We start from the raw sequence: 15508 nt of genomic DNA, 5'->3' as shown, positions 1-15508 counted from the left end.
TTTACAAAAAAATTACTTGATTGTAAGATTGCACATTTCACATTAAAATGATCTAATGATCTAAAAATTCGGTAGATTCGGTATACATTGCCGGTTTTTCCTTGCGGTAATGAAAAACTCTCACGCAGGCTCCACACTGTCGTCGAACAATTCGCGAAACTTTGGCGAATTTGGTAAACATTGCTGGTTTTTCATTGCGGTAATTAAAAACTCTCATACAAATTACGCATTGGTTTGTATCTGAGTTCGGCGACAGTGTTGAGCTGGCATCATACAAACCATACAATGATCATTCGTTCGCTTCGGCATTCGTCTGAATTCGGCGAGTACGATTAGTTCTGAATTAAACCCTAAGCGCCATCTATTTTGTGGTTTAAGAACTATGAAAATGTTTCAGAAGCTGCTTTTGGACATTTTATATTAGTTTATGTAAGAATTCAGAGATGTCAAAAGTAAATAAATTTGTAGATATACTTATTGGTTAAAAAAAATGATATTTTGACCCAAACAAAACATTTTTGTACTCGTCCAAACATTCATACAAACTTGGTAAAATGTTTGCAAAGAAATCTTCGATATTGCGTTTACGGTTATGTCTTCATAATAAAAAACGTAAAAAAAAAAGTTTTTCAATATGGTGGACATTATTTATATAATTTTATTACTTTTTTAAATGAACTATTTAAACAAATTTAAATCCTCGTAAGTATAACGATTCAGCTGCATTGTTAGAGTCTAATTATCCTAATGATCTTAAGTATATTTATATTACCTTGATTAAACATATTTCTAACAAATTATTGACCCTATTTAATGTCAAAACAATGTAGTACGGCTGAGCAATGGTATCGCGCTCTTAAGGTCATAGCTCATTAGAGCCACCCGGCACCCGACCCTCACCGCCTCAACTAGTGCGGTTGATATTGTTTGTATGGATTTCTATGGATGTACGCTCATTACATCAACTCCGGATCGCCTCGCTCGCAAGTTGCCCACGCGCGGGCGGCGAGTGGACCACTTGGTGACAACTCGCAACTCGCATGCTTGCCGCACGTTGATCGCGCGTTGCCGACGAGTGGACCGCGCGCTGCCTGCCAGTGATTCACTCGAGGGCGATGCGTTGGCGATGCGCCGCTCCCCACCCTCCCTTCATTCCCAGCCTTTCTTTCGAACGAAGCGGACGTATCGTTTTTACTTTTAAAATGAATAAAGAAAAACTTATCGAAGAAGTTCGTAAATATACTTTATTATATGATCTAAGTGACTCGAAGTACAGTGACAATGTAAAAAAGGAAGAAGCATGGACAGAAATAAGCAACACCTTAGCGGTAACAGGTAACGGGTATTATTTATGTATTAAAAATATTAAATAAAAGATAGTACAACAGATTGGTGCTTAATTCGGTTGTCCCTTGTTTTGCATAATGTTCATTTAGTCTAATTTTAATTTGGTAACATTGCAAGCTAGTAATGGACAAAAATGATATGTAACCTACAATGTAAATCAAACAAGAGACCATATTGTTTCAAACGTTGTTATGTGAAACAAGGTACTACCACATAATTCGTTATTAACTAGAGATCCACATATATGACATTTGATGATTAGTGATTCATAAAAAAATTGATAATACGAGTAAGCAAATTAAGTATTCCATGGAAGCTGTCCAACCGATGATTTGAAATAAGCAGCAAACGAATCACGTATGTTAAAAGCAGTAGTGATTCCACCAATGTGACGTAGATCATTGAACGCCTCCTGATGCAGGTTATGATGCGCTGGCCTGGGTCTGGAACAGTACTCTTCGTTACTTTCGATATTATAAGTTCGCATTACATTATGCAATATACATGTTGTCAAAACAACATTATCAACCATGTCTGGATTTAAACGAATATTTTTATTGTATATTTCAAACTTTTGGTATAATATTCCGAATGCATCTTCGACTACTTTGCGTGCGCGTGACAGGCGATTGTTAAATTCTTTTTGGTCCTGAGATAGTTGTTGAGAACGAGAATATGGCCTCATTATGTTCTTTTGTAACGGAAATGCCTCATCGCCCACGAAAACATGTGGAAGTGCTACGTTTGTCCCGGGCAATGCTTTGTCACTTGGAATATTGAACCTATTATTTTGAATTCGTTTTCCAATTTTTGAAGATGCAAAAATACCACCGTCGCTGTTTTTGCCATAAGCACCGATGTCAACAACTGTAAATCTGTATTTATCATCGACTATGGCCAAGAGAACTATCGAAAAATGTTTTTTATAGTTGTAGTAGAGCGATCCGCTGTTGGGTGGAGCTATTATATTTATATGCTTGCCATCTATGGCACCAATGCAGTTTGGGAAATTCCACCTGTCACTAAACCCTTCCGTAATTTTTTCCCAATCTTCAGCTGTAGGCGTTGGCATATAAACACTCATCATTTTGTCAATAACAGCTTTGCACACTTCCTTAATTATTGACCTAATAGTTGTTTCGCCTAATCTAAAGCTTGTAGATAAATTTCTGACTGAAGTGCCACTCGTCAAATATCTGAAACAAAGAAGTTTTTAATTTTGTATTACACAAAATAGGCTGTAAAAAAGTGAATTGTATTTAATTGACTATTTATTTTTTTCAGTACCAATGTGCAAGAAAACGTGGTCCAATTTAAGGGAAGCTCATCGTAGGGCTATTAAGAAAAAAAATACCAAAAGCGGTCAAGCAGCAGTCTCAGTTAAAAAATGGCAATTCGAGGATGAAATGAATTTTTTGACACCCTTTTATAAAGAAAGAGCAACTGTATCTTCACTACTCAGAGATAGTGATGATACAGAAAGTACCGTCAATGAAGATTCGCAGTTGTCTGCTCCCGATTGCCAATCGGATATTTCAATAATAGAAGATCGTCCAACATTATCTGAGTCCTCTACAAAGAAATCCAAGTTTTCAAATATAAAAAAGCCCAGAGTACTTGACGAAGACAGATCTTCTGCATCGTCATTGTTAATGAAATATATATTAAAAGAAAAAGATGAAAAAAATGAAGATGATATTGACAAATTTTTTTATGGTATAGCTGCAACGGTGAAGAAATTTAATGAATACAACAAAGCAATTATGAAATCTCAAATTTTTAATATTGTTTCGCAAATGGAACTCCGAGAAATCAATGAAAAAGGAAATAATTACTACGACAGTAATAATTATTCAACGCCAGGACCTTCGGGAAATTATTTAACAGCAGGCCCTTCTGGATACAGTACTACAACGAATTATGATACAGAAAGGAATGCCACAGAGGTGAACACACCAGTCTTGACTAATACTGAAAAAAATTTACCTCATTTTTAAATACTGAAAAAGATTTACCTGATTTTTAAAAATGTGATTAGTAAGTACTTAATTAGTGACAAAATTATGTCAATATTACGAAAATAAAGGTTGATTTAAGATACTCTTACATTGTTTTACTTATACACACATACATACTTACATATATACCGGTCAAAAACTAAATTGTTATTAAAATGACACATGGATCATACCAAGAGGTAAAAAAAACTAAAGTAATAACTTTATTTACTTACTTTAAAGTCACAGCCAATTTCTCTTCGGGTGTGATCGCTTCTCTGAATCTTGTGTTTTGCTTAGATATGGAGTCTTCAATATGAGACAGTATGTTATAAAACACACTTTGCGGCATATGATAGTAGGAAAAAAATTTTTTCTCGTCGGCTAGCAAATGCCTACGAGCTGTCCAATATTCGCCCTCTTTTTTTCTTTGTTTAAACATTTCGTGCACCCAATAAGCTTTCCTTTTTCTCTTGGGTCTTTCATTTTCTTCTGCATCAAGCGCTACAGCTATGAGTGCCAATTCACGGTTTGTAAAATTTAACATTATGAAGCGCACGTGTAGACGTAGTGCCAATTGTTAACAGACTACACGAAAATTCCTGGACTAACCGGTCTCCAGTGGTAGACCACGCGGCGTCCACCAGCGGCCAGCGCGGGGTCCACTGGGTGACGATGCGAGGTCCACTGGTTGACCGCGCGACGTTTATTGGTGATAACACGGTGTCCACCCGTGGACCACCTGTCGACAACGAGTTGACGCCGTGCGACGAGGCGGTGCGGAGTGGGTGCCGGGTGGCTCTAATGAGCTATGACCTTTAAGGTTAATTTTTAAGTGGAGCCCAGGCTTCAAGGCATCACAGCCGCGTAATTGGGTGGACAAAAGAGGTGTTAACACTCAAATAACACTTTCATTAGTCAAATGTTTAGGCGATTACTTGTAACTGCTGTCAATTATTAATTAACAAACAATTCTACACCGTGTAATAGTGTTCCGACGGATTGGCTGTGTCAAAGGTGATGAAATACTGGAAGCGAGCCATTTAAATTAATATGTGTGGACAAATCACACAGATTGAGTTAGCTCCGAAGTCAGTTCGAGACTTGTGTTATGCAGGTTATATACAATCGCCGAATTCAGACAGATGTGGACGCGAATGCACGAACAATGCTTAGTGTGTGTATGGGTGCTTTTATTTACCGCAATGAAAAACCAATAGCGTAAGCCGAGTGCGCAAAGATCGGCGAACTGTTTCGCGATAATGTAAAGCCGGCGTTTTAAGTATAATAAATAAATAAATATATTAGGACAAATCACACAGATTGAGCTAGCCCCAAAGTAAGTTCGAGACTTGAGTTATGGGATACTAACTCAACGATACTATATTTTATAACAAATACATCAACAAGACCCGGGCCAATCAGAAAAAGATCATTTTCCATCACGACCCGACCGGGTGTCGAACCTGGGACCTCTCGGTTCAGTGGCAAGCACTTTACCACTGTGTCACCGAGGTCGCCAAGTGTGAAAAGTATATAATTTCTAAAATACGTTATTTTAACGTAGTTATATATAGGGTACTCTGTTAACTACTAGCATATGACGTGTGGTTCCGCCCTATTTTGTGGAACAGCTACTTTTATTCGCGATTTTGGAGTTGCTCCCGTACTACGAACAGTTGTTGCATTGACTGACAAGTTGTTGTTTGTTTCTCAGAGCGTTTCGACCGCTGCGGTCGCGCTGTCATTACAATTTGTTAAATTTTCGCAACGACAAGAATTCGTTTTACCATGTTTTAATATCTGACGTAATTGATCGAGCGAGCGAAGGGAGATAGTTGTCTACAAATCAACTTGGGGCAAAAGATACTTTTATTGTATAGTATGTAACGCGATAAGTTTCGAACCGTTGGTCTGATTTTAATTAAATTTAAAAGGTTACATACGTTTTAAATTTCATCAGATCTGTCAATAGAATTTTTAAGTTCGTGTGGCAACAAAATCGTTTAAGTAGTCTTTTAAAATATTCACAGTTTTGTAAAAAAAAAATATTGTGTTCGCGAGGTCTAAATTCGCGGCGAACGTTTATTTTAAAATAATTGAAATTTGAAATAACGTGTCAATCTCGTAAACAATAACAATAACCCTTCCATTTTCAGAGGTTCAGTGTCCCGTACATAATTCCCAAATCTAACGCGCGCTAATGAGATGGTTAACCGAACATTATTGGATGTACCATCCGTTAGGATTGCCATGACGGATGACGTCATCTGATGAATTTGTCTACCCCACGCAAATTGGTCGGTTTACGCCAGAATTGCTTTGTAATTGGTCGATTAAAGTTTCTACTGACTATTGGAAAATTAGTAATTTTTACGAAAATGACATTTTTGCCACAAGCTGTTTGTGTGTTCTGTCGTCGGAGAGATAGAAAAAAATTTGTCATTGCTGTAAACCGTTGAGGAGTTCCCTCGTCGGGAGCCGATCTTGGGTGCACTATCAGGTCAAGTTTATAATAATAACTTTAAATTTTTACATTTCGTTTTATTTTTTTTGATATAAGTTCCGTTTCGCGCGTGTTTTTAAAATATTTATAATTCCCTTTTCAGGTACGATACCTAAAAGCCCTTTTTCGAATGGTATAAGAAAGAAATGCCGATACATCTTTGTAATAGACCATTCGTCTTTTTTATGGGCCCTAGGGCAAAGATTTTGTTTACTTTTAAGACTATAAATAACTAGAAGAGGTGAAAAATAACCATTATTTCTGCAAAGGTCGACAATTCGACATTTCACCAGAAATAGCTTGTTCATTTTGTAAACAAGTGAATAATTTTCTGTTTTTGCTTTTTGCGTTTCAATGAATTATTGTCGCTATAAAGTAGGTCGCTTTTGCAGACAAACATCTTCAATTTAAATATAAAAAATAAAAATTTAAGATTACGAAAATCTAAAGCTCCTTTATTCCCACGCCTTTGTGATGTTGTGTTAAGAAATCATCGGGATAATTATAGGCTATGTTTACACCCTTCTAAAACGGCATCACTCAGTAAAAGTATTGTATGTATGGCACCTAAAATTTATAACAAAATTCCACAACAAGTTAAAGATCTGAATATAAATTTATTTAAAAAGAACCTCAGGTTGATTGATAAATGTTATTATAATTTGAACGATTTTTTTAATGATAGACAATTTTAGTTAATTTAGTTACTTTTATTTGTTCGATCATGTTTTGTGGGATGATAGCACGCTCTCCATTTAAATTTGCATACCCGTGGACGGTGAAACATGTAGGATTAAGTTTTTCTTTTAACACCACATTGTAAACGAATGTTTTGCAAATAAATAATCTTTGTCTTTGTCTACGCAGTTACCTACTTTTATGCCAAAAACTTAGATCACTTAGGCGCTAAAAAAAGCTGACGGTTTCAAAAAGGCTTACATTTTCTTTCAAATATAAAAAAAAAAAAAACTAGATCAAAATCGATTCAGTCAGGTCAATTTCAATTTGAATATATAGGTAGTATACTCACTATTTCTAATATTTAAATACAATTCGATTGTTTTTTTTTTTTTACTTGACTAACATATGGAAACATGTAAAACTTAATTGTGTTTCTCTAAAATATTCTCTTTATAATGTTTGCATGGTGTAATTGTTAAGACGCCCGCCTGTGGATCGAAAGGTTTTGAATCCTACTCATGCCATATGAGTTTGTATACCAATCTGAATCATGTATAGTTGTTCTCATCGACCACCACTTGCTTCCGGTGAAGGACAAACATCGCGAGGAAACCTGCACACTGGTTGATTATTAACTTGTGTGTGAAATGGAGAAGGCAATGGCAAACCACTCCATTTATAATGCCAAGAGAGTTGTTGTGTGTGTTTAATTCCACGTAATGACTGCGACCCTCAGCCAAGAGGAATACTACGAAGAGAAGATAATATTTGCATGCTGACACATCCGCAGAAATATCTGGATGTATATTTATTTTACCACCAGATCTATTAATACACATTCGTCACATAAAAATTTATTTTAATTTTCGTTTCATTTAATTTAAGCCGTGTGGATGCTACGATGACACGGACAGACACATGATATACTTAAAAGAATAAAATGATTAAGAATAATTAAATCATCCTGTATAGTTTCCAAATCGTAATGATCTTTAGTTGCTATATAATCAATAACTAAAGTCATTCTTAAAGCAATAAAATAATGAGTGCTAGTTTCTCCAGTGCTCGCTGCTTCGCTCGCGTTTATTCGGCACGCGCGAAGGAATTGTTACTATTACTTATTATTGTTAATATCTCGGGTTCTAAGAGACGTATCGCGATGAAACCTATACCAGATTTTAAGTTAGACTATCAACAATTTGACTATACAACTGTGAAAACCCTATCCACTTCTATACAGTAGTTTTTGAGTGACACGCGACATTGTTTTGGCTTATATTAGTCCCATGAAGACCATAAATATTTTTCTTTAACTGTTATATGTACAAACATAATCCGATTTACGGTTTTATTATATGTAGACATAGATTTTCTTCTCAAGATAGGTACTTACGAGTTACAAAACAACTTTATGGAGTTCTTCCATTTGTTTTTATCGTCACTACCGATAAAACATGAAAAGTGATATCTGCTATCTTGTAAAGTAATAAGGGAGGCAATTCTCGACTGAAATGACTTGATTCAAATAGTGCTTTATTTAGTTTAAAATAATGATTTTATTTTATATTAGTACACTCCCCTACACTGTCCTAAGAACCTACACACCTAATTTTGGTTGTACGTTGTCTGTCAGTCAGTCAGATACTCAGTAACGCAAGAGTTATATATATATATATTGATTTGCATGTTACACATGCTTTTTAAACTTAAATAATGAAACGAAAAAATGGAGTACTGAATAAATTCTTGTACGTCGAAACGCACAAGAATTTCTTTCAGTACTGCTAATTAAACGAATTTAATTACCAGGTCATGCCTATAATAATAATGCATTGATAGTCAAACTAAACATGTGTACTAAATTTCAGCTCAATCGGTTAAAATATCTGATTCAAAATTGACTTTCAAGATTCCACCCGAGCACAGGGACAGCGATCTAGCTGCAAAAATCAAATCTGATTCTCTTTAAAATATAGATTCATTTTTAAAAAAAGAACGTACGAAAAGAGCATCGGTTTTAAAGGCGCGATAATAAAAAGCGGTTGAATCTGAAATACGTTGCGTTCCTTTTTTAAATGTCAGGCCTTGCTCAGCCTTTCATTCAGTGCATTCGATAGCGAACCCAGTGAATGGAAGAGGTGAATGAACAAGTGAATCTTTTGAAATGAAGCCAAAGTCGAAAGATAATCAGCGGGTGTGAAACAAGAGAGATCAGAGTCATGACGACTTTTTCTCTCTCGAAAATATAGAATTTGCAAAGTTTTATGCATAGAATCGGGAATTCCTAACGGTTTTTTATATATTAGTTTTTACATAATGCTTTCCTTCATTTTTTAGGTAATTTCGTATAAAGCGGTTGTTGTCCAGTGATGAAGACGTCTGTGATCGAAAGGTCCCACGTTCGAATCCTTTTATTTACGCCCTTTTAGTACCACCCCATACTTTTTATTTAACTTAAATGTATAGGGTAACAATGTTTGTTCGGGGGAAATCTTGGGGGAAGACATCTTCCATCTGATTTTTTAAATTTACGTTTAGTTTAGATAACAATGCGTAATTTTGATAAGCACGAATCTGATATTAAACCATTCACACACAACAGATTCATGCGTTTATCTCTTTGACGACCTTGGTGGCGCAATGGTAAAGTGCTTGCCTCTGAATCGAAAGGTCCCCGGTCCGATCCCCGGTCGGGTCATGATGAAATATGAGCTTTTTCTGATTGGCCCGGGTCTTGGATTTTTATCTATATATGTATTTGTTATAAAATATAGTATCGTTGAGTTAGTTAGTATCCCATAACACAAGTCTCGAACTTACTGAGAGGCTACTTCAAACAGTGTGATTTGTCCTAATATATTTATTTAATATATTTTATTTATTGACTCTATGAATCTAAGCACGGTTGTTTTTTTTGTGTATGTACAAAGATCTCTTTTAACTAGAATAAAATCACGAGGTTTTTCTATTAGGTACAACTTATATTATTGTAAAACATACCAAGCATAAGCGTACTTTAAGTTAAACAATGTTTTGTCTCATTCTGCCTATGCCAAATATTGTAACGTGCGATAGTGACAAAACATATTTTAGTTTAAAGTACGCTTAGAAGTTGAATGAATTACTTGAATTTCGTCGTGAATTATTGAATTACATCTACTATTATTTTTTTATTATTAGACTTTCTAAGAATTTTAGAAGATTTGAATTACGAAGGAGATAAAAATTCACCAGCGGCCCTCAATCAATTACTTTTCTAGGATTTTGAGTTTCCGCTAAAAATTGCTATTGGATTTATGTGACGGATTAAATTCTACACCGAACGAAGCTTCGAATGATCTTGTTAGTTCCAAGGAGCTTATACTCTGGAACCATTCAACGAATATTACAAAGGCGAAAGTTTGAGTATGTTTGTTACTTCTTCACGCTAAAAGGGCTGAGCCAATTTTTATTAAATTTGCTATTGAGGTAGCTGATATCTTAGATTAATACATAGGGTAATTTTTGTTTAGAAAGTACGTGATTCCCGTAGGATTGGGTCAAAAAATATGAGAGTCAATTGGGCTCACGACCACACCGCAATGTGATTAGTTCGCTGCGTCTCACTGCGAAACAATTTGACAGTGAGAATTGAATGCAAACCTGAACTTCTACCTCGGATGGCTACGGATGTAGAAACGAAGCCACTCATCGGTTAGAAACGAAGCCTTTCCTCAGCCATTGAGCGTTAAAGCCCAGGATCCGCTTTCCAAGATTTTAATCTCTCACTTCGCACGGTTGAAGGCAACGCTTGTTGCTTCGCACTTTTTCTTTTATTTACCTGGTGTAATTGTCTCTTGGTCTTCTTGGGCCTCTTCTTCCTTCCACCTTTCCTTCTATAATATGCTAGCGACCCGTCCCGACTTCGCTCGGGTACAAACATGATAAAATATACCACTAAACCTTCTTCAGACTTTTCTCGGGTAAAAACATACTAATAAATTGTAGACCTAAACCTTCCTCAAGAATCACTTTATCCATTGGTGAAAACCGCATGAAAATCCGTGCAGTAGTTACTGAGTTTATCTTCGGTAAAGGACTTTGTTTTATTAATATGTAAGTATCTGAACAAGGTATCGTCTACTACTTGAAACTTTGACAGAAACTATAATCGATTTTTCAATCGATAGTAATTCGCGAATGACCCATATTTTTCTTACATATCTATACTGTGAAATCTCCAAATTTCTTGGTATCGTCTACTACTTGAAACTTTGACAGAAACTATAATCGATTTTTCAATCGATAGTAATTCGCGAATGACCCATATTTTTCTTATATATCTATACTGTGAAATCTCCAAATTTCTTCTGACCTCCCGGTGATTTCTCGCCCTGCAGGATTTGGACTAACTGGACTCGATGTTATATATCTATGTTACGTAGGTTTTGCTCACCGATTGGGAGTGGTAATCTTAATCCTAGAGGCGTATTAATGCTCTGAGGGGTTAGTTCAGGTTTGCATTTCACTTGTCACCATCGAGTCGATTCGAAGTGAGACGCAGCGAACCAATCACAATGCACCATTTTGACGCAACGCAACCACACTGCAAACCCGCACTTACCCCTCCGTACGTTATAATATTGACATAATTATATATACTATTAGCTTTTGCCCGCGAGTTCACCCGCGTTAATTTTCCGGAATGAAAGGTATGCCCCTATGTCCATACTTCAAGCTACATGTATGTAAAATTTCAAGGAGATTGGTTAGGTAGATAGAGCGTGAAGAGGTAACAAACAAACTTAATTTCCCATTTATAATATTAGTTAGAACTAGCGACCTGCCCGGGTGCAATATAATGCATGTTACATAGGTATATATAAACCTTCCTCTGGAATTACTCTATCTATTGAAACAAACCGCAACAAAATACGTTGCGTGGTTTAAAAGATCTAAGCATATATAGGAACAGACAGCGGGAAGCGACTTTGTTTTATACTATCCAGTGATAAAGCAAACTCACTTCCCGTAAAGTTTTTATTAAATTTTATTTTAAACATGCTTTTTTTGCGAAAGTTCTTGTTTCATTCACCGCGTGAGGAAAAATTCGTGTCTGTTCAGTAAACTGTTGAGGAGATCCCGCGTTGAAAGCTGATCCTGGTCCATCATCAGGTCTCGTTCATCACAATAATGCATTGCCATCGGAACTAATGTCACGTTGAAAAAAAATTGACCGTGTTATTAACCGTTGAGTGATTCTTTCATCGGGAGCCGACTCTAGGTGTACCATCAGGTCATGAAATTAATAAAAGGACTCTTAATGTAAACGTTATAAATACTGGAAACGTTGAATAATCTGAAAAGTTCTTCGAATTTTGCGACTTCTTTGTATAGCCCTTAATATTATACATGGACCTTTATTCATATGGAATACAACCATTGTCTTTCATCAATATAGCTTTTATCTCAATTCCGCATTTCTCTCCCTCATCGTGATAAAATATAGAAAATACAGAACTTTAACATATAACAATAACATTATTAATTAAACACCTAAACAACCCAGAAATCACACTATCTATTGGTGCTGTAGTTTTTAATTTTATCGCGAACAGACGCGGCATACCATTTTGTTTTATTATTTGTGTTAGCGACAGCTCTCATTAAAATAAACTTGATGACAGCTGTCACTGTCATTGTCACAGTGACATATCCTTTTTATAAATTGCAGGACAGGCCCTTTTATATTTGCTTTCTTCCTTTTTGTCGGCTAATGTCGTAAAGTTAAGTATCCTAACTATTATTATCCTAATTAATATTATAAATGCGAAAGTAAGTGTGTTTATTGAACTTTTACATACATGTAGTTTGAAGTACAGGAAAAGGACATAGGGTACTTTATATCCTGAAAAAATAACTGTTCCCGTGAAGAATTAATTCTAAGTCTATTCCATTAATATAAAGAGGTAAGCGTTTGCTATAAGAGTATGTTTGAGGCGGGTAATCTTTGAAATTACCGAACCGATTTCAAAAATTATTTCATCATTTGAAAGGTACATTATCCAAGATTGCTATTAGGCTATATTTATCTCAAAATTCCCACGGGAGCGAAGCCCCGGGCGACATTTAGTAATAAATATTCAAATACAAAGACTGGTTTTTTAGGCTTAATCACCACTACGCCCCTAGGCTCGCTCGTCATCGTTCACTATATGTTAGCATAAGAATAAGAGGGGTATCTACATCTATAACCTCTCTATTTTATATCCATCGTAATGTAGAAAACAAAGGATCTGTTAGTGATAAATTCCACTGACTCTGGATATTAAATGAGATATATTTTTATGGTTTCTTAAATTTATTCGCTGTGATTTTGGTGGTTAGCTGGCTTACTGTGGTCCAGTTCATTCATTCCATTATGAATACATAGATAAAATAAAGTATAAAACAAAGTCGCTTCCCGCTGTCTGTCCGTGTGTATGGTCCTTGAAAACTACGCAACGGATTTTGATGCGGGTTTTAAAATAGATAGTGTGACTTCCGAGAAAGGTTTTGGTGTATAATTTATTATGGTTTGCCTGAGCGAAGCCGGGTCGGGCCGCTAGTTAATATGAAATAATTTTTCCGTATTTTTTTTTCGAAAATGTAACCAATAGAATAACTTTATTATTTCAAAACAATTCAATCACACACAACCAGGAAATCTAGTTAAATACCGTATAAAAATAAATTTAAAATTCCCACTCGGGAAGCATGTTGACGTCACATTTTTCTCTAAGGGAGACGTTTTCTCACATAGCTAGAGTGGTAGCCTGTGGTCCAAGTTATAAGATGAAAAGGTGTTATATTCTATATTATCTTCGCGTGTTTCCTACGCATTCGGAGCTGTGACACCCTAAAGCCCAAAAAAAGGTTTTATTTATGATTTTATAACCGGCCTGACGCCATTTGGGAATGCCATCGTTGCCTATCAGTTATTAAGGTTTTATGTCCCTTAGTCCCGTCTAGGAGTATATAGAGTGGTCCTATTTTAGGGAGGAACCACCGCCGCAAAGAGTCAATGTTACCCGGTTTCTCTAATTTTCGATTAATCAATTAATATCACACCTACAAATGAATCAAACTAAAAACATACAGAATTTCGCGGACAAAAAACAGTAAGAAATAAAAAGTTGATTACTCATTTTCTCTAAGGGCGTAGGTAGACACGTATTCTCACATACGTAACTCGGAAGTATTCGCATTTGGTCCAAGGCACAAGAGTATAGTACATCTTAAAGATAAGTCTCCCTGTCGCGTTTGTCTGTATGAACGTGAGAAACTCAAAGACCTGGCAGAATTTTCATACGACTTTCACCTATAGATAGTGTGACTTCTGAGGAAGGTTTTAGTGTATTATTTATTAGGATTTTACCTAAGTAAAGCTGAGATGGGCAGCTAGTCAGTTATATTGCAAATATATTGTAGTAAAATTAGTTAATTACTTAGTTTCTATTCGAAGTGTTTGTTCAGATGTATTTTTTTAAGAATCGCTGAGGCGGCGGGTCTATTTTTGAGTTGATGGTTAAGTATCCTAATCCTAATATTTTAAATACGAAAGTAAGTTTGTTTGTTACCTCGTAACGCTCTATCTGGTCAACCAATCATCTTGAAATTTTGCATACATGTAGTTTGAAGTATGGAAAAGGGTACTTTTTTCCTATAAAATAAATATTTCCGTGGGAAATTTACACGGGCGAAGCAGCGGGTAAAAGCTAGTATATAAGAAATGAGAATGCCCAGGCAGGAAACTAGATAAATATTTAACAATAAATTAATAAATGTCATGTAATGGTTCATATTTCATTTATTTAGTCATTTGTTTCTGGTTTGAAATTAGTACATGTTAATCAGCAAGAAAATTCAGATATTTTAATAATAAATTAAAGTTATCCTAGCCAACCTTTAAAATGGAGTTGTTCATCTTTCTTAAGATATCCAGGCTTAGGGGATTACAGGCACTTTGACATACAGTCTTCAGAGTTCTGGTTGAGCAACGCAATGGAGTGAGTACAAAAAAAAAACAAGATTTGAGGTAACTCTATCGCTTTTTAACCCCAGACGTAATAAGAGGGGTGTTACAAGTTTAACCGCTAAGTGTATCTGTCTGTGTAAGTGGCACCGTAGCTCATCAACGGGTGAACCGATTTAGATGCGATTGTTTTTTATTTGACAGTTAATTTTTATACGGTGGTTCTTAGATATGTTTGATCAAAATCGGTTCAGCCGCTTATAACAGCTTATGAACGGCTGAAATGCGAAATGAATATAGAAAGGGGTTTTTTTTTATTTGTCTAACAAATAATCTTGTTATTGCGCTATTGGTAATGTTTGAGCTAATAAACAGTTTTTTTTTAGATTCCTCGGACGCCGTGTGCTAAATGATGATAATCCTCTGACTTGGACCACACAATAAAAACGCCGTATCCTCTTGAGAACATCTTATTTGAGCTCAAGCGAGCGTGATGCCGTCAGGAATCTCCAGGATTCTACATTGAATATTCCAGGATTAAATAACTGAGGGGTCAATAGATCACGCGATAGTAATGCTTTCCTCTGAATGAAATTTAGAATAATGCCGGCTCCACACTGTTTGCCAGTCTTGGTCAGATTTACATTTACTTAGTCTGTTAACCGAACAGTTTGCCACACTTTGGCGGATTCGATATACATTGCTGGTTTTTCATTATGGTAAACTAGCTGAGCGCGGAGGCTTCGCTCCCGTGGGAATTTCGAGATAAAATGTAGCCTAGTCCCTTCCGTGGGAATTTCAAAATAAAATATAACCTATATGATATTGCTGGTTATATTCTACCCGTGTAAAAAAAATCATAACAATCGGTCCAGTAGATTTTGCGTGAAGGAGTAACAAATATACATTACATCACCAACTTTCGCATTTATAATATTAGGAAGATAAAACCACTTATACTAAGAAATGTTGAGTCCGGACCCG

This window comes from Plodia interpunctella, chromosome 25 (genome assembly GCF_027563975.2).
Source record: "Plodia interpunctella isolate USDA-ARS_2022_Savannah chromosome 25, ilPloInte3.2, whole genome shotgun sequence".
NCBI classification, from domain to species: Eukaryota; Metazoa; Arthropoda; class Insecta; order Lepidoptera; family Pyralidae; genus Plodia; species Plodia interpunctella.
Note: the sequence above shows the minus strand (reverse complement) of the source record.